The following is a 26,839-nucleotide window of genomic DNA, read 5'->3' on the forward strand; positions in this document are numbered from 1 at the left end:
TTTACCTGGGCATTATAGACTGAAGGTGTATTTTGTGTACAATACTCAGCATGAAAGGACACATTTGGAAACAGTGTTTGAGAAGTCTGATGAGTATGAAGCAAATACAAGAGGAGAGGAAAACATTCAGATCACTTTATTTTGGACCATGTATTTGTGTTGAAAAAATGGGAGAGGGACGTGCAATAGATTGTTTTATTTTGCATATCACATCTTACAGTTAGTGAAGGTCATATATTCACAGTTATTACATGAATTCAAAATGATTATATTAAAGTCTTTGAAGGAAAGCATTAAAAATGGAAGAACACTCCAGTATGACCTATCACTATAATACTGCAATATAATATTGCAGTGATAAATATTAACTCATTGCCCCAGAATTATGAAGTGTTTTGGTTTATTCCAGCTCAAGAGGTTTGCAAATATTTAAGCATTTACATCTGTGCACATTGGTTTGAGCAACAAATTACAACTACAGCATTTAAGTACTCCTTTATGTTGAATTTATCATTGAAACACATCTGCATTAAATCTAGGAAGAAAATGAGACCGAGAAAGAGGAACCATATGTGGAAGGGTGTGGTACAGGAAAAGGGGTGGGTGCTGATGCAGGAGGTAAGGCTGGATAAGAAGACAGGAAGGAAAAGCTTACATTTTCTGTATTGGGAGAAAAGATACAAGAATCTGGCCTAGGTTCTGCCTAGTAATGAGTCCACCTGTGAAAATGTAATTTAGGAAACAACATGAAGTATATGCAAAAAGTTGCAGCTGACCTGAGCAGACTATTCTGTTTCTTGATTTTTCAGTTCTAGCCTTTGATACCTCAGACACACCCAAAAATCTGTAGAAAAGGGATGTGTGACATTTCTTTCTAGCCTGGTGGCACAGTGCCAATAACACGCTGAGAAAGTCAAAGAGGCAAATGAAAGCAGGAAGCACAATATCAGTTGAGGATTTAACTTACCTGGCTACGAATTGGAGGAGCGTGAGGCCAAAGCGTGATGATAAGGCTGAAGATGGACATACACATCATGGCTTCTTTATTAAGTTAACAAAAAGAGAAGTACAACATAGCTGTACACAGTTTTTCAAAGGGGATCGACAAGAAAAACAGAAATCTAGCAGAAGCAGACAGAAAAAAATATTCAGAGGAGCACAGGATAGGAATCATAGAGCATAGGAATCATACTGGAGCCACAGAGCAAAAGCATGACATATACCAGTAAAGACTTGAGAAGTGATGAAGAGAAATAGGTAAATATCAATGTATAGGAAGCTAAGTTAAGAAGGCTTTTTTTTTTTATGTACACAACAGAAATTGGAAGCTTTCCAGAGAATCATAAGAGATAACAGAATAACTAAAATACAGAAAGAATACCCTAAGTAAACAATGGTTATAACATTGGTTTTTTTTCCCATCTGTATTAACTACTGAGGATTTTGAAGTGTAGAAGCAGGGACCCTTCTTTACAGAATGTGTGTCAGAAGTTTTGTTCAAAATTGAAGTATTGGCAGAAAAGGTGAATGGATCAGGGAGACAATGTGAGCAATAAGAAATCACCAGGAGCAGGTGGCTTCTGCCCCAGAGCTCTAAAGGAATTCAAGTGTGAAATAGCCTAACTACAAAACGTGGTGTGTAAAAAACTGAGTCCTTGTTAAAGGACAGGAGAATGGCTCAAACAATGCCAATTTTTGAAAAAGGACTCCAGCGGAACTACAGATGGATAAAAACTGGAACTAAGGAACACATGAATACATATGAGAAGTCACAAAACTCTTGGGGTTCTTTGAAAATATTAACAGGCATTTAGACGAAGGAGGTCTGACTACCATTCCTTTGAATTTGCTGGGTGCTTTCATTTATGTACCTCACCAAATGTTTTCCAGAAAACTAAACAGAAGTACTTTTAAGGGTAAAGGCTGATAAAAACTTAGGAAACATAGGACAGGAATAAATGAATACCACACTTGCAGTGAAAGACAGTTCACTGCAGAAAGTCCATAGATGTCTACACTGTGTTCCTTGGAGCTCATCATACTCATATGTATTCTGGAAAAAGGAAATGACAGAAGTTGCTGATTCTGTTAAGCTTTCCAGGATTGTAAAGATGATTTCCAGCTCTGAAAAACTGCAAAAAGAAATTTCTGGGAGCTGAAGTGAAACTGAAAGCCAGTGTAGACAACTGCAAGTCAAAATCCCTGCCTGGACTACTTTCCTTCAAATATCCAAATCCTATCCTGCAGCAAGAGTAATGCAGCATGGGTTAGAAAATCACCTCCCTAATAATCCACCTTCCATGTTCTTTAATTCTGAACCCCATACCTGTGTTGTAACTGTCTTGAAATGGCTGTAAAATTAATTTACTCAAGGATCAGAGTGCTGGAGCGCTTCTACTGTGAAGAAAGGCTAAGTGTGATTGTTCAGCCTGGAGAAGAGAAAGCTCCTAAGAGACTGTAGTGGATTTGGTTCTCCAATTTGTGTTCCCCGGCTAACGCACTAAATAATGTTTAGCATTGGCAAAAATTGCCAGTGCACCTACTACAATTATTTTCTCATTTCCTGCTGTGAGATATGAATTAGGAGGAGGGCAAAACAGGCACACAACCTAAAAGGTATAAAGAAAACTTTATTAACAGAAATAAAAGAATAATAAGAATCAGAATAAAACCTTCAGAACACGTCTCCCCTCCCCACAACCTCTTTTCTTTCCCAGCTGGCAACGTAGAGACAAAACCTGGGATTTTCAATCAGCTACCACCTCTACAATAGTCTTTCATCAGTTCTTGTAGAGAGAGGAGTTTCTCTCATCATGCCATGGAGACTTCTCCACAAGAAACAGCTCTCTTGTGGTTTTTAATATCCACGAATAGCAGTCTCCAGTCTTTAAAAATAATCTCCGGCCCCTGCTTCCTTCAATTTCAGCTGCGGGACAATGGCTTCCCTTCCCCCTGCCCGGCAGCCGCTGGGGCTGCGCGGGGCCATGGCGGAGGGGGCCTTGCCCGGACCAGAGCAGTTCCCTGGGCCTGGCGGACCCTGGCTTGATGTAGGCCAGCAGCGGGACAGGGCTTAATGTCAGACGTGACAGCCATGGCCTGGCCCAGCCTCGGCCGGGGCCCCACGGCCTCCCATCCCCCTCCCGGCCACCGCTGGGGTCCGGCCCGGCCCCACCAGGCCGCACGAGCCATGGCAGAGCGGGGCCAGCCCGACCGGCACCCAGTTACCTCTTCAAGGCCAGAAGCAAGAGAGAGATTTCCCAGGCTTGTCTGTCTGTAAAATGTGTGGAATTTTACACAAAGGCAGACCCAGCTTCTAAATGGTTTAATAGGTTGTCAGTTCTCAGAGCTAGACAGGTATTGGTTTCTGCCAGGCACAGAGGAAGCTCCTAAGTAGCTTCTCTCAGATAAATCAGTTCCGTGGGTGGCTTTTTCCCTCCTCACCAAATGTCAATTAATAATTAATAGCACAGAGACCTAATAAGACCTTTAAATATCTAAACGGGACCTAAAGAAAAAACTGTTTACAGGGTCATGTAGTGATGGGACAAGTGGGAATGGCTTTAAACTGAAAGATAGCAGATTTAGATTAAATATTTGGAAGAAATTCTTTACTGTGGGCGTGGAGAGGGACTGGAACAGGTTGCCCAGAGGCTTTGGATGTCCTATTCCTGGAACCGTTCAAGGCCACTCTGAATGGGGTTTTTGATGTGTCCCTGTCCGTGGGATTGGGAATGAAACTAGGCGATCTTTAAGATGTCTTCAAGCCCTAAACATTCTATGTGAATCTATGATTCTCTGACCTGGTCCTTACTCATGTGGTAGAAAACACATAAACCTTAAAGGAGGGACAAGTACTTAAACCAAAGCTTGCATATATGTGAAAGCATGAGAATGATTTTATATTTTCTTCCCATCCTTTAGTCATATCAGTTGCAAATGAGATTTACTTAATTGTGACTGTGCTAGTATCTAACCATTATCAGAATAATTTTATGATGGCAAAACTGCAAGTATCTGAGAGATTTTTCTGATTTTTTTTTGTTCTTTAAAGTACAGAGAATGCACTGGCAAATTACTTCGGTTTATTGATTGGAACCCAAACTCTGTGAAAAGACTGCAGAATCAAAATGCTGCAGGAAAGACGGACACAGGAATGACCATCATGTATAATGTTACACTGGAAAAGTTACACATTGACCATACTATTTTTGAGATAAATTACTTTCTGGATAATTTTCTATGCCTATTTTTAAAGCAACATGGAAACTGATAGTGTAAGATATTGCTGGGGTTTAGGTGTCCTTTTTTGTTCTGGCTTGCCCGTGGAATTTTTACCCATTAGTTGCGGGGACAACTTAACTGTGGGTACTTAGTGGGCGCTCAACAAAGGACAAAGAGTGGCCGGGCCCAGGGAGGAGGGAAGGGGGCAGGAAAGGAGGGTGGGGACAGGTTTTGGCTGGCTTTCTTCGGCTTCGGGGAGAGACATTCCTTCTTTGGGGGCGCTGAGCTCCTGCGGTAGAGAGAAGGGATTTTCGCCATCACCCAGACGGAGCTGCTGCTTCTTCTCCTTCTTCCTTCTTCGTTGGTTGGCCTCACACCCCCTGTCCTGCCGGGATGTGTGGCAGTGCCAGGCACCGCCACGGAGCTGCTGATCCACCTCAGCCACCGGCCCAGGATCTCTGCTCATCCCTGCTGTTCCAGATGAGTGTTCCTCAGAGCCCCGCAGGAGCACCCGAGGGGATTTGTGAAACAAAGCCTCTCCTCCATCCCGTCTCAGCCGAGAAAGCTGTCCCGGGGCCCCTGGTTCTGTTTTCTTGTTAATGCTGTAGTTATTGTTGTTTGTTTGCCTGGTTATACTAGTAAAGAACTGTCATTCCTATCCCCAGATCTCTGCCTGAAAGCCCCTTGATTTCAAAATTGTAACAATTCAGAGGGAGGGGGTCTACATTCTTTCATCCCAAGGGAAGCTCCTGCTCTCCCTAGTAGACACCTGTCTTCTAGAACCAAGACAGATATTGATACCAAATGGACTGCTCAGGTGAAAAAAACTAACCTGAGAATTTTATTGTAGTTGCCATGCATTTCTTTAAAAACATTACAGTGTGAAATATTCACTTGTGTTCTGACATGATCTTCTGCCTGATTAAGTTTAAAATGAGAGTGTCCCTTAGATAAAAGTGTATAGGTAGAGGGAGTTAAAAATAGTCCTTGCTCAGAATCTCTTTCATCTGTGTTTTCATTCTGTGCTGTTCTTAAGTTTCATGAGCTCCACATTAAAGTATCTGTTCTAAAATTGAAAGTTTTTGTTGGCTGTTGGCAGAAGACAACATGAATAGGAGTATCAGTCAAAGCAGACTATAATGTGTGCATGCATGAAGATATGTGGGTGTGACTAAAGAAAGTATTTATTAGCACATCCTGATTTCCACTTCTGACTGCATTTTATGTGAATTAATAGATCATTTAGTATAAGAAATTTCAGCGGCTGATATAAAACACTTTTCAAGAGAGTGGACTAGGTATGCATAAACTTTATTTCTTAAACACCAATTTCAGCCAAGTTCTCTAGTGGACTGCTTGGTTCAGTGTGCAGTTAGACCTTTTGTTGGGCTAAGGAGAGGGTGATGAAACTGCCAGTCATGTTAAGTTGCCCAATTTTCATTACTCTTTTAGAAGCAGTTTGATGGAAACTAAAGATACAAATAAATCTCCTAACACTCTTACTTACTATGGTTTTAGAGCAAGCTTAAACTCAATTGTATTATGAGGAATTGTGGAGAAAATATTCTGAATATTCTGAATATTACATTTTTCTATTTTTCCAACTTCCTATTTATGCAGCTCATTAGTTGCAGGATTCAAAAGACCTGCTACTTCTACAGGTACGTCTGCATTGCTGCAGTGTGTGAAGGTTCATAATAGTCTATGCAAATTTTGACTGCAATCAAGCCAGGAGATCAAGTGCCACATACAGTAAGCACACATGCACAGAGTGATATAGTCATATATAGTGGTTTACTCCTGTGGCAACAGGAAATTAAGTTGAAAATTAGTTTTAAGGATGAAATTAAAATTTGTTCTTTAGCTCTACCTATGTCATAGCTGTGTAAGTGTTGTTCTTATTTTCACCTATAGTGCACTAAAGTCATTAACTTTTTCAGTTAGTTACTTCCCAGTTATTCATCTGCGTAAATCAGGCAATGGAGTAATTTGTACAGTGGACCAAGATCAGACCAAGTGACTGAACCCCTAGCCACCTCGATAATTATGTACTTGAGCAGTTGCTGCAACCTCTCTGCTCTGGAGGGCAACTCCTGCTGCCCTAGAGAATGCAGCTCCTGCTGTACCTAAACCAATGGGCAAATTTCAGTGTGTAAAATTAACATCCTAGGTGGAGAATCTGGTCATCCCAGAGACACACATCCCACCCAGAGATTCACAGTTTCTGATGTGGCTCTTGGCACCATACATAGGTCAGAGACTTGTAAAGAATCAGAAAAAATTGCTCTGTAAGTGCAAATAAATGGTCTCTGTGCAGCTAAGTAGTTAGAAGATGCTTTATACATTGTTCAAGTAAATTATTAGCAATAAATAATGCATGTTGAGGAGTCTCACAGAATTGTGGGCCAGAGTGGATAGGAGTTAAGCAGTTCAAGGAATCTCATCTGACCCAGCTAAAGCACCATGAATTTTCTCACACTGTAGTTCCTACAATATCTTCATGACCTGATTTTTTTCTAGACAGAAAAGAGTTGTAAAAAACCAATGTCTATTGTTGTTCCTTTCTTAAACACAAGTTTTTACTTCTTCAATGGTAATTACTTACATTCTCTATTATGAAGTTTATTTTAAACAGTCATGCCACAGCTTCCACAATAACCATATCTAGGTATCACAAATTTTAAAAGGAATTTTTGTAATAAATTTAAATAAAAATATCATTACTGGTACATTAACAGTTTCCACATTTTAAAGTACCAGTAATACATTTCAATAGAGAAGTAACAACACATGCTTTCTTTTGCAGTTCAAGATAATGAAATCTCTTTCAAAGACATAAACCTGAAAGCATATGATAGTTGAGCATTGTACAAGTAAATGTGTTCTAGACAAAAAAAGCAGTGTACCAACCCATATCACTCCTAATGATAATTGGTCTAGAAATAATGCTGAACAGAAAAAATGTAACTTTTCCTTGATTTATTTTTGGCATTGCTGATTACCTCTAAATTGGCTTTTCTTTTATGTCAGTCTAGCATCATGAAACAGAGGTGTAGCCCGGCAATGTGACATAATACTGAGAAACGCTGTTCATTGAAAAGGAAGAACCAAGTTCAGGAGATAAGGCAAGACATTGTTATGATTATTAGACTAGTGCAAACAAAAATTTATCTTGCTAGGAAAGACGGCTGTGATAAAGATTTCACTTTCAAAGAGGAGCTGAAAGTAATGGCATAAAGGTGCTTTCTGCTGTTACTTATCCTTTCACATCCAATTAATAAAGCTATTAAGAGTCAAGTGAAAACAGGCAAGGAGGTGAGTCTCATGCAACATTTCACAACCGTTTCAAAGGCTGTCGTGAAAATAAGACGATTACATTAGTTCTAAAGAGGCATTCACAGGAAGAAAAATCCCATTAGGGCAATGAGTTCATGACACTTGAAATGACTCCTGAACCTAAATCTCTAATATGTAGTTAGAGCCCTCCCTGAGAATGAGGTTAATAAAAGATACTGGGGAGGGATTGGGAGGGAAGAGTTGAAGACAAAAAATTTGGTGGGAGGGGGCAGCAAGAGGCACAGAATGAACTGAAAGTCAAAGGTTCAGAAGTGGAACCCAATGAGGAACCCAAAATATAACCTGAAAAACAGGGACACCCCTAGCAGCGCCTCTACTTCCTGGAAACAGTCAGAGGAGCTGGCTGATGGACATGGCTGGAAGGAAGACTCTGAGGTGGAGGAATCCTTGATCTGACCCATTCCTGTTTAGCTTGCTAAAGTGTCTTACAAGTTTATATTGTTGAGCACTGTCTGTGTTCTGTGTACAACTCAGAGCAGTTCCCAGTGGGAGAGCACTTACCTTGACAAAAGTTTGTGTGTTGACAGATTTGACAGTGGGCCTGCAGGCTGAATGGGCTGTGATGAGAAAGGTGATTTTAGTTGTCTGCACCAAAACAGGATCTTCTGTCTTAGAAAAGAGAACATGGTGCAGAACTCTGATGCTAAGTAAGGCAGATGAGTAAATATTTTCCCTGGTTATGCAGGTACTTGTTACAAGTGGCTGATATGCCTAACCACATATCTTCAGGCCTTTTTCGATTGACTGGATTTTTTTACAGACTAGTAAGTAAAAGTTGTTCAGTGACTCAGAGAGGTCGGTTCATTTTCATTTTAATGTACTTCTGTGGAAAATGTCTGAAATAGACAAGATGGTAAAAAAGATGTGCCTAGGTATTACACTGCTGTTAATAAACTTCATCAATAAACCTTAATTTACAACGTTGATATCATTGATCCTAGAATATCAGTGAGTCACTGCAAACTGTCATGTTTTAAAGATGACACTTTTTTTATTTTATAATTTTCAGACAGTAAAAATACTAATACGGATTTTCTAACTTGATGAACGTACATGCAATAAAGAAGTTTGTCATGAATGAGATGGATTCTATTTAGCAATATTTTTCCTGGTTTTCCTTTGTCCCGCTTTCCTTAATTTTTCCTTTACTGATTTATACCAGAAAGCTTAATAATTGTAATAGACTGTAATAATAACACACTTAGGATTGAAAGCATTGAAAGCTTAGTTGCTTTACAAGTAGGGCAGGGAGGTTTTATAGTACAAGATCTTCAGACTTAATTTATTTGCAGTAGTCATTTTATTAATTTTCTTCATTTCTGTTTATTGTATTGTCAGCCACAAAAGCCCCAAACCTACTCACAGTAATACAGGAACATGCTGCTGGTCATACGGAGGTGCAAATGCTAGGATATCATATCTAGTTCAGGAGCAGGGTCCAAACACCGTTCTTCCACGATACAAGAGAAACAGGACATCCAGTTAGTTAAAAGCAAGTAATTAAGCTTGCCATTGTTACTGTTGCTGTTGATACTGATCTTCACATTCTTTTGACATTGGGATGGAATGAACATGGGATTGTAGAATTGAAAGATTTTGTAAATAACTACACTGAAACATGTTCTTGTGCAATAAAAAGGTGTGCAGAATAAAACCTCAACTAACACGTTCTTCAAAAAATCAGCTTTGCCAAAATTTTTGTCTGGAAATTTTCAATAAAATTAATGGAAAAATTATATTTAAGCAATCTTGTAAAAATCTGTTTTGGTCCAGTTTTTATGCATATCTAGCAAGAATAATTGGTGGGATTATTTTCTTTTGTTGGGGTTTTCTGGCAGATTTTGCACTTGCTTATATAATATTGGAAATTTTCTGAAAAGTGTTGATGAAAACAACAAAGAGAACACTTTGTCACTGATTCCCTGCAATTTGGTTTTCATTCAGCAATATCTTTATCTTGTCCTTTTTCCCCATTGCAGGATTATGCTATGCAGTACTTTCCAATATATAAGCCTTGCTTGAGTATCTCCAAGTACTGAGCATTCCATTATCCTATGGTCTGACAGAAAAAGCTGTGATAAGGATTTCTTTAGTCTCAAAATCTAGTTAATAGTTAGCATTTGGACTAGACAATTCAGGAATTATATAATTCAAATTTTTTTTTAAGTAACAGCAATACTTTAAAATGCATTACTTCATTCTATTTTATTTTTATTAGTCTCCATCTTGAAGGGAACTGCAGATAAGGTAAAATCAGCCCACTTGAACAAGTTCATAAGCAAGGTTGAGAGTAGCAATTACAGATGAGAGACCTGGGCACTTGATTCTGTGTTGTTGGAACCACTGAGCATTCGGCTTTGGATCAAGCACCAGATTTATATTTGTTGTCAAGCAGCACAATGCAGAGATAGTTGCTGGAAGAATTAAAAATATAATTCAGAAGTAGAATTGAAAGACACTTAATGTACTAAATCTAAAACAGTGAATATGTAATCAAACTTTGCACCACAATCAGTGTGGATTTCTTCTTCTTACTATGTATAGGAAGAATGAACATCCCTCTGTTGCAGATTTTAATCCAGTTTTCATGGTGCTAGAGATTTTGTATCAGTTACTGTGCATTTAAGTGTCCCAGAATAAATATACATAAACACAAATTTGGATATTATCTGTTAATTTCCATTTTCTCTTTTTTTTTTTTTTTTCCATTTTCTGCATCCCTCCTATTATTCATAGTAAATTGCTTACAGATTTCAATTTAAATATGTGTTGTGTTACACTCCCTGGTCGTTTCTTTCCTCTTGGTGTTTTTTCCAGTGTTATTATCTCCCATAAAAAGCATGTTCCCTTTTCTTTCTCATTGTGACTAGTTCTCTTGGTTTATTAGTTTTAACTATAATGCAAACCTTTCTGGCTCCTATTGTCTTTTATTTATTGTATAAATCAAGAATGAAAAACTAATCTGTTCAGGCACTGCTAGAAGTTCTTGCATTTCTTGTCCATTGTTTTATATCATTACAACTCACATTGAATTGTTAACAAGATTTCTGTGTTTTCATAATCTAAGGATACATGGATGCAATGACAAAAATGACAGTCAAAATGGTGAGGTGATATTCCCTAGTATTTCAATAAAATTTGAGTAGTCTGATGCATTTCATTCATCCAGTACTGTTTGCTGTAATGTACTGAAGGAGAAATTATTTGCCCACAAATTAATTTATAAAACAGTACATTTACCTACTTTGAGTTGAACTTCTTCCTTCTGTCCTGCTTCTTTCAAATTAATTATACTTAAATTTATTATAATGATCATTTTCATAAGAAGTTTTTTAATCACAATATCATAATAAACTTGTCAGAAATCTGAATATTTCAGAAGGAGACACTAACCATTAAAAGTAGTCTTTCTTTTGTTAAAGACTGATGTGGCAGTTGCTTTCCTCTCTCAATTTGTCTCCAGTCCAGATATGCTTTGTTTCCAATTTTGTCACCAATTGTTATATAGCCCAATATATTTGCTTGGCATTTTAATACAACCATAATCCTGTTTTAATAGTATTGGTTTCTAGGAATCTCTTCTACATGCAATTTGCATGTAGTTATGTTTGTTTTTCATCATGCAATTTGAATTTCTATCTTTTTTGTCCATTTTATTGAGATATTTCAGTGCTGTTTCTCTTCCACTTTAGTGAAATTTCACTAGATTTTAATGGATATGCATGTACTTTAAAATGTTAATATAGTTCAATAAGTATTTTGATATTTTTAATAGGTTTTAAAAATTCTTTTAGGGAATTTATTTATGGGCTTTCAAAGGAGATACCTTCTATTCTTATGGTTTCTTATATTAAAATTGATCAACTGAAACCTCTTTTGGTTTTTCAGTATATTCTTACAAACCAAAAGTAATTTGCAGTATATTTCTGAAAACTGTACTTTCCACAGAGACGATGTATGTAACATAATGCTTTGGAACAGACTGAATTGACTCCATAAAAATTCATTTAAGCTTTCTAAACGTTTTTGTTTAAACCACATTTGAATATCACATATGGAGGATCATTGTGTTAGATCTATTGGGAAAAATAAAACTGTTAAACTGGAAACCTCTTGTTTTATGACAAAAAGATGGAATCTGATATATAATGAGGGAAAGATGTCTGTAAGAAATGCACTTTGTTTACTGAGTTGATATAGAAACAGGATGAGAATGAGCTTATTTCAATGTCATTTTAATTTAATTGTTCTTTTCAGTGGAATCAAATTCCTGAAATAATGTGATGCATCTGTGAAGAAGGCAAATCCAATTTTAAGATGCTCCAGGGCAAACATTACCAAGAGAAGTAAGGAAGTTTTTGTGCTATTGTACAATGTCCTACACCAAACTCATCTGGAAAACTGTTCTAATCAGCCATATTCAAGAAAAGAAATTGAAATGAGAAGAGCTACATGTAAGAGCAACAAGGAACATCAGGAGAATGGGGAGTTCATACTTGGAGAGGATTCTGGTAGAAGAGCACAGCTTGTTTGTATGAGTAAAATGGAGATTGTAAAGGGTATGACTACTGTCTTGGAATACATTATGAGGGAAACTCTCAGAAAAGAGAGAAGCTGTTAAAGCTAAATATCAGTGTTGGCAAGAACACAAATGGGAATGAACTGGCTATAATTAAACTGAGCGCAGCTATAGCAAAATGGCTATCAAAATTAAAAAGTTCTGAAAAAACTCTCAGATCAGAAAAACAGTCAAAAATCTTGGTCCAAAATTTTTGCCAAATACACTTCCAGATCCACCTCACTATCACACAAAAAACCTAAAATTTCAGAATAATGCTCAGTTTCATTGTTATGTTTTGAGTGATTCTTTTTGAGCTACTCTGATTTTTAATGGTTCTTCTTTATTTACAACTCATATATCTTGTGCTGCTTTGATTCTGAAGAAATTTAAGAATACTTTTAACTTGCTTTCAATGGTCAACATTTTTTTAACTCTCATTCCACTTGTACTTTAAATATATGCTAGTTTGCCACCACTTTTTCCTGAAGGTTTTTGTTCCCTTCTGTCCACATTCTGAACTAAGGGAAAGAACATAAAATTTCAGAAAAGGTGTCGAACTTCCTTAAGTGGACACACAGATTACCATTTTTGAAAAAAGAATGCTATGATTGATTTTAATCTATGACTGATTTTTGAGATAGGGAGATCCAGAAGATTTATAACCAAATAGCAACTGAAGGGTAGGATTATGAAAAATTAATACATTTCTAGTAGTGACAAGTAGCTATTATTTTACACTGAAATCATTACATTTTGTAGTGAGTAGCTGATGGTTTAATTCTACATGCTAAAGAACAAACCATGTGCAGTTTGGCATGTACTTGCACAGTTTTTTGTACTGCCAATAATTTTCAATTGCATAATCAAATTGTCAGCAAAGTGGCAAGAAAATGAGTAGGATGTTTAGCAAATAAAGTTTTTTTGTTTTTTTTTTAATTAATTTCCAGTGCTCTTTTCTCATCAGCTAATCAAAACCACTTTTGTAAAAGAAACACAGGTGAATTTTCTCACTTATAAGTGAATATAATACTCCACTCTGTGATTGTCTTCCAAATTGTTTAGAGACTTGAATTAGAAAATACACTGAATGTATGTTGTTTAAATTGCGTATCCTAGATCTTTCATAATGCACCTCACCATAACAGGAGGTCAGCCTCCTGGTGTGTCTTTCTTGCTGTTCAGTGTGCTGAAAAATACCAAGGAAAGAGATTCCAGAGGGCAAACATCCTGTTGATATACATCTCAGATATGAAGATGAAATGTGTCAGATACATTTCCAGCTCTTCCACAGAGCTCAGTGCCTGAACTCAGTCAAATGTCATAGGAGCGTTTCATCTCTCAAGATCTTGCTTCTGTAAAATAGTTGAGGCAAGTTCTGAAACTTCAACAGAGGGAATACAGAAAACTGATTGAAATACAATACCATAAACATCTTCTGAGAGGTGCAAAGGCACAGAATAGGTAAGACCCCTTTGAAAGTTCCCCAACCAAAAGTATACAATATAAATACTACCAAGAAACTTCCTTTTTTGTGGTACCAGTTCTGAGTGGACAGGAGACAAAGGGAACATACGCCATACTACAGGGGTCTGCTGCTCTGGGTTACTCCAGCCGCCATTAGATCTTCCAGTACTGCTTAATTTATTTAAATTTTATTTTAATTCAAAATAATATTTCTAATGCATTGCTACCTCTGAGCTACTCTGGATTTCTGAACCACCAGTAGTGCCATGGCAAGTGTCACTTTAGAGTACTGGCTGACTCATTGCAGCCTGGACCCTTAGGCTTCTGTCACGTAGTTTATTTCTCATAACAGAATGATTTCTGTCTGTCTGTCCTATTTAAATGCTTCCAATTTATGTCTATAAAGCACCACACCTTGAAACTAGTTCATTAACTTTATGTGCAGCAGTCACACAGATGTGATAGCAGCACTTGTGATGAATGCCCAAAACACGGCTGAAAAAATGATAATAATTTTCAGTTTAAGTATTATTCCTATTAACAAGACAAATCAGATTATCAAATAGTGTCTGTCTCTCATATATCAGCTGAGGCTTAAGCTTGCAGTCAAAACTTACACCTTTTTAACAATCATCAAGCACACTAACTGAAAACACAACAATACGTAGACATGTATGTGTGTATCTATATATATGCATATAAAATGTTAATTTCAAACAGTAATTCTGAAAATCATATAATTTAGGTTCTTTCTGCTTTTTTTTTTTTTTTTTTTTTTTTTTTTTTTTTGGGCTTTGCAGGGAGCTATTTATTAAAAGCAATTGCCACCAGGCCAATTCAGTACTTTTTTGAAAACTTTCAGTAAAAATATTAGCTCAGAATACTCTACTCTTCTGGAGATCCTAATTTCTGAAAATGTTGACCATGCCTGATAAAGCAAAGTAATTCCCAAAGCAGTAATACATTCTAGCATAGTGTAGCCTTTCATAAAAATGTGGATGGACATTCATGAGCTATTTGAGAGGATAACGAAAAAGCTTTAACAGTTAAATAAAAATTTTACTTTGTCAGCTATTGATAAACAGACACATTTGGAAAATTTTGTCATATGTGTTTCAATGTTTATTCACAAAAATATAAGAAAGAAATCAGTTTTCCATGGGCAGAGTAGATTTGTAGAGTTCAGGAATAAATTACAGCATGCCATAATCACTCCTCTCTTATCCTTCTCTGTTTCAGGTGAAAGTTCTTACAGGTCATTTTTCCTACCTAATTTTTAACTCAATATTTCTCCTATCCACATCTTGCCATTCAGTACTGATTCTTTCAGCCACTGTTCCTTTCACCCACATCACCCTACAGCAGATCACACTTCTATCTGTGACATTCCATTTCTCTTTTACAGATTCCCGTTATATCAAGCCAGTTGCTTTCCCAGCCTCTTCATCCCGCTAATAAAATTTCTTTGCCTCTCAAAGATACTATCTTTTTATTTTTTCTCTAGATTTCCTTCCTATGTCTTCTGAATTTATGTTTCTAGACAAAAAATAAATTTGTTAGTTAAGGTAAATTTTTTTTTAAAATCAAAGAACTTTAATGTGTATCCAAATGCATATTTTAAAAACTACACTTGTGCACTAAAAAGATTTAAGAGAGCTATAAATCTGTATGTGTTGCTGTGAAATCACACTATTTTTCAGTTAATCTCTCTTTAATATTTTCAGAAGCAGTAATACTTCAAAATAAAACTGCACATATATATCATAGCTTTATTGGAGGGGGGTATTTTACCTATTAAGTGGGATGTAATATTTAGATGAATCAAAATGCTTGTAAGGCTGATGCATCAGAACTGATAAGAGAGCACAGTTACAGATATGGTGTAAAGCCACATCTTAAAAGATCATATAAGATCAGTCTTCAGGGTATTTCACAATTTGAACATACTCTGAAGATGAAATTAATTTATAAATTGTATTGCAGTTAAATCACTATAATTTTAACTTTTTCAAAATCTTCTTTGCATCACCCCCTTTGTATCACTATAAAGATATTTGCCACAGATCTTAGTGACAACACATTAGAATCGGAAGTGAGATGCAATAGGTTGTTTTCCTAATAAATAAGAGGGATAGTTTTTAAACAATTTCCTAGAAAATTATAAACTTTCTTTCTCAATAGATTTTAAAATTAAATTCCTAAACAATCTTTGTGACTCATTCTTTGGAAAAAAATAACACATATAAAGGTCAATGGCAAAGTTCAATTCACTTTAATAGGTTAAGAATTGAGTTCATTCATGACATTTCTCTGACAGTATACTCTGTCTTGAAATATTCTATGAAGTAAGGCTAACATATAATTTCAAATTTTTAGTGTATGAAAAAGCACAAATCTTAATACACCTTCAAAATCTTAATCATCCTAATCATTCAATATTAGAATATTTTTTCTAACATAATTTCATTGCAACTGCTAAACCTGAAAATTATCTGCATTATCTGTTAGTGCCTTAATAAAGACATCTTTTTCCACCTAACTTTCCAGCTCTTCAACCTATCTCCAAGAAATTGTACTGTACTGCAGTCTAAGAATGAGTTGCATCGTAATCAATTAAAAATAAGCCTCTGCAATAGTACATCAAAACTTTACATATGGCTTTATTACAATATAAAAAGTTCTATTTTAGCTATTACTGAATGCAAATATTTTTTTACAACTTTCCAGCATTCACTTCATAGTAATCATGCCATGTGAGAATAGCAGTACATCATGCTATTTACTGAAAAGTTTCAAAGCCCCAGCTGGTCAATCAGATTAAAATAATATCAATCTTCCGGGTTTTTTTGGGTTTGTTTGTTTGGTTTTTTTTTTTACTTATTTAAAGTCAGAATCTCTAACTTAGAGCACACTAAGAAGCCATCCAGGATGTACAGGAATAAAAATCTGTATTTTCTTTAAAATGCTATTTTCTCTATGATTTTTTTTTTTTGGTAGGAGTGTTTTCAGAGATTGTTTTCTCTGGAGATTCCCAAGAGAAGCAAACCCCTTCCTATCACTATGAAACTGATTCAACCACAAATCCAGAAACTGATTCCTTTGATATTTCACCCTTTCTTTTTCTTTTTTTTTTTGCCTAACCTTTTAGAAAGTGGAAATCTGCTACCCCATTTGGTACCTGGATATTCCTTTCTTTGTAGCAATCAATCAAGCCTTGCCATGATCAAGATGAGCAATGGTTCATAGTTAAAGAATCACAACTGACCTCTCAGCCACACTGTCTTAGACCATGCAAAGAGGGAATTTCAAGTGGCATTCATCTGCTTTGTATCTCCAGCTGATGCAGGTGCCGTGACGGATGTATTTTTTCAGCTTTGACTTATATTTCAGTTCAGCTCTGAAGTACACAACTGCCCTAATTTAAAAGCATACATAAATTTTTCCTTATAAGCTGAAAAATGTGCAAGGGTGGATAAGACCATCAAACTGACATCTGTTTATACTGAAATTAAAGTATTGAAGTTCACCGTTCTTGAAGTGAAACATTAATCCATTTCCTTACCCTACATTTTTTTAGCCTATATAGGAAGAATTTAAAGAGTGAGCTGTTACTAAGATCATGAAATACGTTACCATGATCAAATAGAGTAAGAGAATACTCTTTGTCATGTCATTTTCTAACTACAGTCTCTGTTTAGCTCTTGTTGGGATGACAAGGTACTGTTGCTTTTGCTGGTTCTGCAATTGAGAACTGCTATTACCATCTGAGTTTTGTTTCTGGGAATTATGTTTAATCCAAGTCAGTTTTCTACTAGTTGGAAAACTTTTACTCCACAGAGAGTGGAGAACAGAGAGCAGGCTGCCTAGGGAAGTGGTTGAGTCATCGTCCCTGGAGTTATTTAAAAGACATGCAGATGTGGCACTAGGGGACATGGTTTAGTGTTGGGCTTGGAAGTGCTGGGTTAATGGTTGGACTCAGTGATCATAGAGGCCTTTTTTGACCTAGATGACTGTGATTCTGTAAGGGTGAGTAAGTAGAAGAAATAAATATATGCTTCACTTTCTGTAACTGGGGTTTGGTGGCATCCTTTTCCCACTCACTTAAAGGATGGGGCCAGCTGTAGCTCAACACTCTGGTGGTTGGCATGTCACACCTGTCTTCAGCCCCAACAACTTGCCAGTGTCATGACTGCACTAAGCCAGATAGCTACAGGATGGAGAAGCCTGCAGAACTTGCCCCATGCTAGTATACTGAAAAAGAGTTGCATCCTTTAAGAACTTGTGCAAGCTGCTGCTTCAGTTTTCCCTGCAGGAGTCAGTTCCCTGGCCATGCTGAGCCCAGCCAGGCTCCACTCCCACATCCACCCACAGCTCACAGCATGTACTATGCCCAGCTCAGCACGGACATCTCTATCAGTGTAATAGCTAAGCTGACTGGTAAAAAAGAACAAAAAAAAAACCAATTAATAAACAAGAAAACAAGCCCCAGACAACAACAACAAAAAACCCAATCAACAAATAAATCTGCTTTACTTCCAGCTTTTCTCTCCTTGCTTGGAAAGCATATTATGATACTATTTTGCCTCTTCCCTCCACACTTCTGACAGACCACATGCCTTTGTTTTCACACCTACTATTTACCTTTTAAAAGCACTACTCTCAGTGTCATGCTGTTTTCTGAATTTTGTCCTTTATCTCAGGGAATGTACTCTGCAGAGGCCAGAAGCTTGGAAAAAGCCATTAATTCTTTTCCTAACTGGAAGTGTCAAAGTTGCTGTACATACATCTTCTCACATATATTTTTTAGATGGGATTCAGCCCTGACTGCTGATATTAGCTCTGGGACTGATGAACTGCATAAACATATGCTGAGTTTGATGGAATATTCACACATTTTAGATTCTACTTCCTAAAATAAAAAGCTCAGGGACAAGACAACATTTTTCTTATAAAATTATTTTTTTTTTATAAAATTATTCAAATCATAAAAAAAACCCCATTTATCAACAACAAAGGTACAACCACCAATTTTCCAGACCCTAGCCACATTTCTGATCTTGGTCAAAGTGACTGTAGCACTGAGGTGAAATCCAGTACAGCCTTGTCAATGTGAAGAACTCCAGGATAATAACCTTTATCAGCAGTCATGTAGGAGGAAGTTTTGATAATTCTGGGCACAAGTGTGGCAAATGTGGAAGGTTCTGCAAAAGGATCATGGGACAAACACCTTCCACAGAAAATGTCTCTCCCAAATTCCTTCTTGCTTCAAGAACAGCTACACTAGACAAATTTTACCCTTCCATTCAGTTCCTGCATAGGCTCCTGGCAGTAGACTTAGTCCCAGTAGATGAACTCCACTCCTGTGAAATTTTCTCATCTTTCTTCCTTTCCAGCACACAGAATATTACACAAGTTCAGCTTTTTATAGTCTGAAAGCAGATGATGCTGATGGCTCTTTATGGAGGCCCAATGGCATGTTGTGCCTCAATGCTGGAGGGGCCGAAGCAGGAAAGGAGAGACACCCCTCTAAGTTGTGGTGAGGAGAACCTCCCTCCCATGGACTTTTGCAGACATATGTAAGTAGTTCTCAAGGTTCAATGTTCCATTGGTTTGCCAAGTTTATGTGACACTGTTCAGACCCCATTCACCTTATTTGTAAACCTCCTAGAATGTTCTCCCTTCCCTCTATCCCCACTGTCCCCAGATTGGCGCAATCATCCACCCCTGTTTTCCTATTGGTTGTTCCTGTCCCGAACCCCATCTCTGCACCATTTTTCTCTGTTCCCATTGGACCCTGACCCTCTGATCTGCCCCATCTTACCCATATATAATCCTGGAACCTCAGCCCATCCCTGTTCTTGCCCCTTTGAGAGAATAAAGGCTTTCAGATACCCAAACAAGAACCCATCCCAACATCCTTCATCGTCAGCTTTCTAGTGCCATCTTGCCCCAGACCCAAACACGCAGGCAGCTTTAGGGACCTGGTCGTAGCACATTGCTACAGCTTTTTTTGGAGTATAATTGGTGTGAGACATAAAAGGGGTTTGTTCTCCCTGAGCAATAGCTAGAAACAGAAGAGTGCCTATAGAGTGCAGAAGAGTACTCCCTTATCTGTCTTTACCTCAGTTTTTTGCATTGCAAAGACAAAGCTCGCAGTCTGTGTGAAGAGGTTTGGATTGCACTCTGTCTTGCATTTTTGTGTCCCATTGAATCATAAAATTGTTTAGGTTGGAAAAAAATTCACATCATTAAGTTCAACCATTAACCCAGCACTTCCAAGTCCACCAGTAAACATTTCTTTTTAGTGTATTGTAGTGGTTTAGATTTACCAATTTCGTTTTCTCAGCCAATGCACCAAATAAATGTTGTTGTTTTAAAGCAGTAACTAAATAATTACTAGAAAACTTACTTATTTCTTGCTGTGAGATACAGATTAGAACAAGAGCAAAACAGGCTTAAAACTTAAAAGGAATAAAGAAAGTTTATTAACAAAACTACAAGAATAAGAACACCAGAATAAACCTCCAGAAAACCCCTTTATCCCTTACTACCCAACCATTCCCTTGTTCACATGACAACATAGAGACAAAAAACTTTGGAACTTTGGTGTTTAAAACAGTCTAAATTCCTGCTAGAGTCTTTTCATCAGTCTTTGCAGAGAAACAGAAGTCTTCTTCAGCTAATCTATGGGGTTTCTCACAAGAAAATTATTTCTGTTATAGTTTTCTATTTCTCTGATGCCAGCTGCCTGGAAATCTGCCATCAGTTCACTCCTCCTATTTCACATCACTTTGAGGTGTGTATGGGTCAATGAGTCTAGGGATGTCATTTTTTAAGGATGAGTTATTCAAAGGCAAAAGTTCTCTATCTGTCTCATTGAGCTTCTCTGGAAACAGTTTTCTCGTTGCCTCAAGCGGCCTCAAATCTTTGCCTCACTCTATTCCAGCACCTCACTGTATCACAATTACTCCACCTTTTGCTCAAAATCCACACTTTGAACACTCCATTCCTCCCAATATACTCTGTCATGAATTAAAGGAGTTTTTTCAGAACACTATTGTCCATCTCCATAGCTTTAAGAGAAAAATATTTCAGCTTATAAAGCATCTCCTTATTCTCTCTTCCCCATCTAAAATTTAATTCTTTTCTTCACTGTCTTTGATGGTTTTATGATGTCTTCTTCATGTTGATTGTCTCTCTCTCTCTGTCTCTCTGGGAAAAAGGAGTAATCTATACGTTTTATCTAGGTAGTAAAAGAATTAAAGTCTTGGAAAAGCTGCAAGTGTTCATGGTGTCAGGTTTCAGTCCAGCAGCAGAAACTCCAAACCAAGTCAGGCTGGCCGGCTCCATTTCAGTCTCATCCCCCCCCCACCCCCCCCCCCCCACCCCCCGCCCTCTGTGGCCTTGTCCAGCCTGGGCAGTGGGGGGAGGAAGCCAAGACAGACCCTGTTACCTTTTCACAAGCCGGAAACCAAAGAGAGCAAAAGAGCTCTGGCTTTATATCTTAAGGTGGTGTTCACAAGTTGATTTCACTTTTCAATGGTCAAAACTGCTGTCAATTCTCAGAAATGACTGATAATTGGTCAGGAGAAAAGACTCCCATCTTTTCTGCCACCGGCAGCTTCAACTTCCTTAGCTCCCAAAGCTATCTTAAAGGTAAAGTCACCCCATGACATGTATATATATAATGTGAGTGTGTGATGGCTTCCTGTTCAGAAAAAAAAAACAAAGATTGTGTGAGAGTCTAGTGCTATGTCAAATACTATACTTAAGGCATAAGAGTTGGTGTTGTGTTATCACTACATAGCAGAATCATTTATTGGGAGTACATCTATTTGCTGAAGAGCAGCTGCTTGCATTTTGCCAGTGCAGCACTGAAGAAGTTGTTTCCTTTCTGAAGATTTGTCTTAGAGTAATTTTTATTAGTAATTGTGAAGATTTTATGTATTGCTAGACTTCTCTCAGTCTCCAGCTCAGCAGCTAATTCTGGTGCCTCTCCAGAGAGCCACAAAATAGAGTCCTGAATGAGCTTGGGTTGCTTAGAATATCTGGACATCATCTCATCTTTCTTATCACTCAGAGGACAGCTTAGATCGCGTCCAAGGGCATTGGAGTGCTGTGGCCTGATTAGTTTGCCATTCTTCTGAAATGAAGAGTCCAGCATTCAGACTCACTGATGGGTGAGAAAGTCTCATGACAAATAGTAGGTCAGAAAATTTCTGTGATAGTTTTTTTCGAACTTTTCGCTGAAATGTTCTGTGCAGGACGTCTGAATAATTAGTGGGGTTACATCACTTTAGACAACTACTCACTTATTCTGCACATGAGGAGAGGAAATAATTCTAAATATTTATATATACATATCAGATACTTTACCTGTGCTCATATATATAATAAAATATAATATTTATTGACACAGAAAGTTGCCTTGAATTACCCTTTGATTTGCTTTATTTTTAATGGAAATTCTTTTAAAGTAGCTATCAGAAATTGTCAGAATAAATTACAAGAAAGCAAACTACGAGAGAGCGCAGCAATGAGAACATTAATTGTAATATTAGCTTTCAGTTAATGTTTAAATTTGTTATAATAGGTATTTTTCTAATTAGCAAAATAAGTTCCAGTTAAAAGATCAAGTTCTAGTCATAAATAATTGTACATGAACCAATATAGATGATGTTTAAGAAAACAAAAAATTAATTGTATGTGTAACTAGAAGAAAGAAACAAGATTAGAAAACACATAAAATATGTGCATGTTAAATGTATGTATTTTTCATTGTATAAAGAGCTAGAAATTCTGATTTTTAAAAATAATAACAAAACCATTTTTACAAATAGTACTTACTTTACATATTCTACATGTATTGTGTAGTATATATCCAAAATTATATGTGCATATGACGTGCAAAGGAATAGTATACGTCTTATATATATGCTATGGATATGATATATCTGTTTAGATAAACATATCTTTTCTGTGCTTATGTTTAAATATGAGAGTCCTGTATAGTACAAATTTTTACTTTTAAAATTTTAAAAACAGCCATATGATTAGTGAAATTCAAGAAATTACCATGCATTTTTGTTCATAAACCCTTGGGAGAAATTTATTTCTGATTGATTCGTATTACCTGTAAAATTGAAATTAAATTGTCTTCCCAGTCTATCAGATAGTTATTATTACAGCAATTTCTAAAGTAATCTTATATCCAGATTGGACTGGAGACACAATTATTGTTTTGAATATCAAATACATTTAAATTTAAAATAATCATCAAGGTTATTATATGTTCTCATAATGGACTTTGTGCCTCAAACTATTTAGCACATGTAGTTGAATCTCTTCAAATTGTCAGTTCACATCAGAAATTAAAGAAATTATTAATAGGGGAAAGCTGAGGAGATTTTATTTTTTTCCTAGAATATAACCATTCAGAATGGGGCAGCAAAAATAGTCAACAGCACAATTTTGAGAACAGGACACCTGCAAGACAAAAAAAAAAATTGTTAAATATCACAGTGTAATTTTATTTCACTTTTTTTCTTATTTGCATTTTGCAATTCAGAAAATGAAACAAACAAACAAAAAAACCCCAAAAAAACCCCAAACAAAAAACAACCCCACAGCATTTAAATTCCAGTAGCTAAATCTCATACTTTCATAAGAAGATCAGGGAAAAGGTACAAAGTTTTCAAGAAATGAAGGCAAAGAATCATTTAACATGAGGTACATAGTCATAAAATAATTAATCAAGTCAGGATTGCAAGACAATTCCAGGGAGAGAGAACATGAACTACATAGCAGTTTCACAATATGTGCAATTTTACTGAGCCATTAATAATATTTACCTCGTCTATCTTTTCCTCTTCAGCCACATTTTTCATCATTACCATCACTTCTTCACTTTACAGAGACTATACAGATGCAACAGTTGAGAGTCAGTGAAAAAGAAAGGTTTTTAATGCTAATTGGTCAAAAATTAAATATGTAAATCACCATGACCTCAGTTCCTTCAAGGATAAAGGCGTACATAAGTCACCTTTTTCCAATTTTGTATGCCAGTATGCTACTATTTTGCTTCAGTTAATTTATGATTTCTTCCTTGATTATGAACCTTAGAGAAAGGCTATGAATTGGTGTGAAACAAATGGAAATGGAAATTAGCCTGGAAAGAAAAACGCATTCTGCTTTGAAGAAGAAAAAGGCAGAAAGTTAAAAACAAAAAAGCTGTGTCAAGCAAGATCTACAATAATTTGACATTCCAGAATAGGCATCTGGGTACCATATGTAGAATAAACCCACTGCTCAAATATATCATGCCCAACACTTCCCACTCTGCCTTGACTGCTGTTTGACATAGATGATGAAACCTACTACACTCGTGACTGTGCCACTGCCAGAGACTTAGTTATGGGATTTCCCATAACGGGATTTCAACCCCTTCTTTGTCCCAATTTTTCACATTGCATTCTTAGACTCATCCAAAAGCTGTGAATTAGGAAACTAACTCCTAAGGTTTATTAGACAGCTTTCTCCCTTCCTTCTCTCCTCCCTCTATCTCACCACCCTCTTCCCTATACACCTCCCACACCTGAGTATTAACAATCCGTTTACAAAAGGACGAACTTCTAGCTCCCATATGTAAAATCAGTGGCTTGCTATTTCATTTGCTAGATGGTCATAGATGAGCAACTGTCTTCCATTTTCTTCAGTTTCTTTACCCCTCTACTACCTTTTAGTAGTAGTAGCCTTTAGCTGAGGATTCTGAGCATCCTGTGGTATCCTTCTGCAGTCATTTCTGTTGAGAGCAGGACTGTGTCTCTGCTTACAAGCCAGTGCTTTCCAATGAGCCAGTAAGTGGATAATGCCCGTTGCAGCGCTGTTACCAGTGCATTGTGTAAGTCACAGCCATTCTGCTCCGACATTTCTGGTCATAAACTGGGAACTGCAAAAGTATTCTGCTAGGAAGCTCTTAAATCCCTGCAAAACTTTCAAGCTTGTGCTGGAAATGTTTCGGTTTTTTGCCTGTCCACACAGCAAAAGTGTGTTCAATTAAAGCCATTAACAGAACTGCAAACAATTTAAAAGTCAAAGAAGTTACCTTGAATAAAATGCACTCTTATTTTGTGGTACTTCAGGATTTAAACAATATTTTCTGACTAAGTAAAATCAGCAGAAAATAAACCCATCGGGTTTATCTGCTGTGAAAAAACTATTAACATATGCTTAAATACACACTGATTAAGGTCTCTAAGTGGTACACAGGAGTTACAAGTGATTGCTATGGGTAATAAAGAGTGGAAGTAGCAGTCATTCTCTATATTTAAAACAAATACTTTCTGTTTTAATGGAGCAATTAGAAAGATAGTGGAAGCAGATACTGGGGCTTTAATGGCATTGAAATGATTGAAATTATCTATGAAATCTAAATTTATTTTATTTTAGAGCCAGAAAGAAAATTTTAAGGAACTGAATTACTGCATTTCAAAAAATATTTGATTTGCTTTTGGACATGTCAATTTTGGGTGCTGTAATTTTTTGCCTGTATTTGTGATTAAACTATCCCAAATCTTAGAGTCATTAACAGCTGAAATATATTTCTCTGAACATGTTACACAAAAGCAATCCATGCAAACATTGGTGCTGTAAACCAGCACGTTCAGTGTTTCTCTTTGACGTTTTTGTTTGTTTGTTTGTTTGTTTGTTTGATGAATCTGTGTCAACAGTTCTGGTCTATTGAGCCCTATCATTGTGTTTTTCAGTTTGTGCTTTCACAAGTACTAGGAAAAAGATACTGTCAAGTCTTTCCTTATCTGCAGGCTTTTACTACCCTAATTGTTTAAGTTGCTAAATTAAGTGTTAAATAAACTTACATCATTAATTCTTGGGATAAACAAATTTTTTCAAATGAAATTGGTTGTGTTTGGAGGGCTTATCTGGAAGGCGATTGAATGTCTTGGAAAAAATATGCCTGTTGGCATTCCAGTGGAAAAAAATGCTAATAGGAAATTAGTTAACATGTACAGACAAGGAGACCTGATGAGATTTTAGTAAAGTGGTGCTTTGCTCATCTGTACAAACAGGAGAGCATTTTGTTGACAAAGTTTGTCCTGGAGTGCCTAAACCAGAGTTATGAACTGCTTCACTGGAAATCATAGATACTAAGAAATCCTTACATACTCTGTGTAATAATTTATTAAGCATTTACTAATGAGCTCAAGCAATACAGACTTCTTTGGTTGAAAGTTTAAATTTACTGAAAGCAGATCATCATATCTAGTACGATTATCCAATTGAATGCTGTCATAGGTGTCATTCCCAAAATTTACTGTTTATGAGAATGCCTAATGATGCAGGTTATGCTTTATCACCAGCAATTTTCAATTATTACCTTCAGGACCCACATGTAGAGGTGTTATATGTGTCATATAATATCATTATTAGGTTTTTTCCCCAATGAAATAGTGTTGTTCTTTCTTCCAGGCAGATTTTTATGAATTGTGAAGAACTTCTATCCAAAAGAGATTAAATCAAAGTACTGGTATTTCTGAGGTGATTGTGATACATCCAGGACTCAGAATCCTGTTTACAGGAAGGAAAAGAAAATTACTTCCAGGAGAAGAGTAGGTTTAAAAAACAAGAAGATTAAATGTGTTGCCAGGCATTATTGCAGTGAGGAGAAAATCAGAAAACACTAAGATTTCTTTTGAAGCAATTAGCCTGTCAAATGGTCAGACGGGAGATAGAAGTTACTGAAGATCTTCATGCAATGTTTTCAGTTTATGTTTAAAAAAATACTGCTCATTTTTCATGATTTCAAAAAAACATCCATTCCAGTTTAAGAGTCTGAACTTTTCCCCCTTACTTTCTTAGTATACAGATGAATATATCTGTAAATCTTTTCTCATTAGTGACAATTAGAACTGAGTCATTTGCATGATAGGCATATTTTCTTGTAGGCAAAAGGACAGATTGACTAATTTAATCATCATGTCATATGACAGTGCTACAGTACCTGAGATCATATGAGTAACTGTCTGTCCAGAATGCAGACAACCAAAAAGAATTGTTTAACCTCCCTACTGAAATTTAGGGGGTGATTAGCTCAGGTGATTCACAAGTGCAACAGTATTGTACCATCCCTGGAGATTTCAAATAGAATATGTATTTCATTATGTGAATTTTTTTAAAATTTCTACATTAGTATTTTAAAATGGATGCATTTAGATGAAC

Source organism: Poecile atricapillus, chromosome 2 (genome assembly GCF_030490865.1).
Source record: "Poecile atricapillus isolate bPoeAtr1 chromosome 2, bPoeAtr1.hap1, whole genome shotgun sequence".
Lineage (NCBI taxonomy): Eukaryota > Metazoa > Chordata > Aves > Passeriformes > Paridae > Poecile > Poecile atricapillus.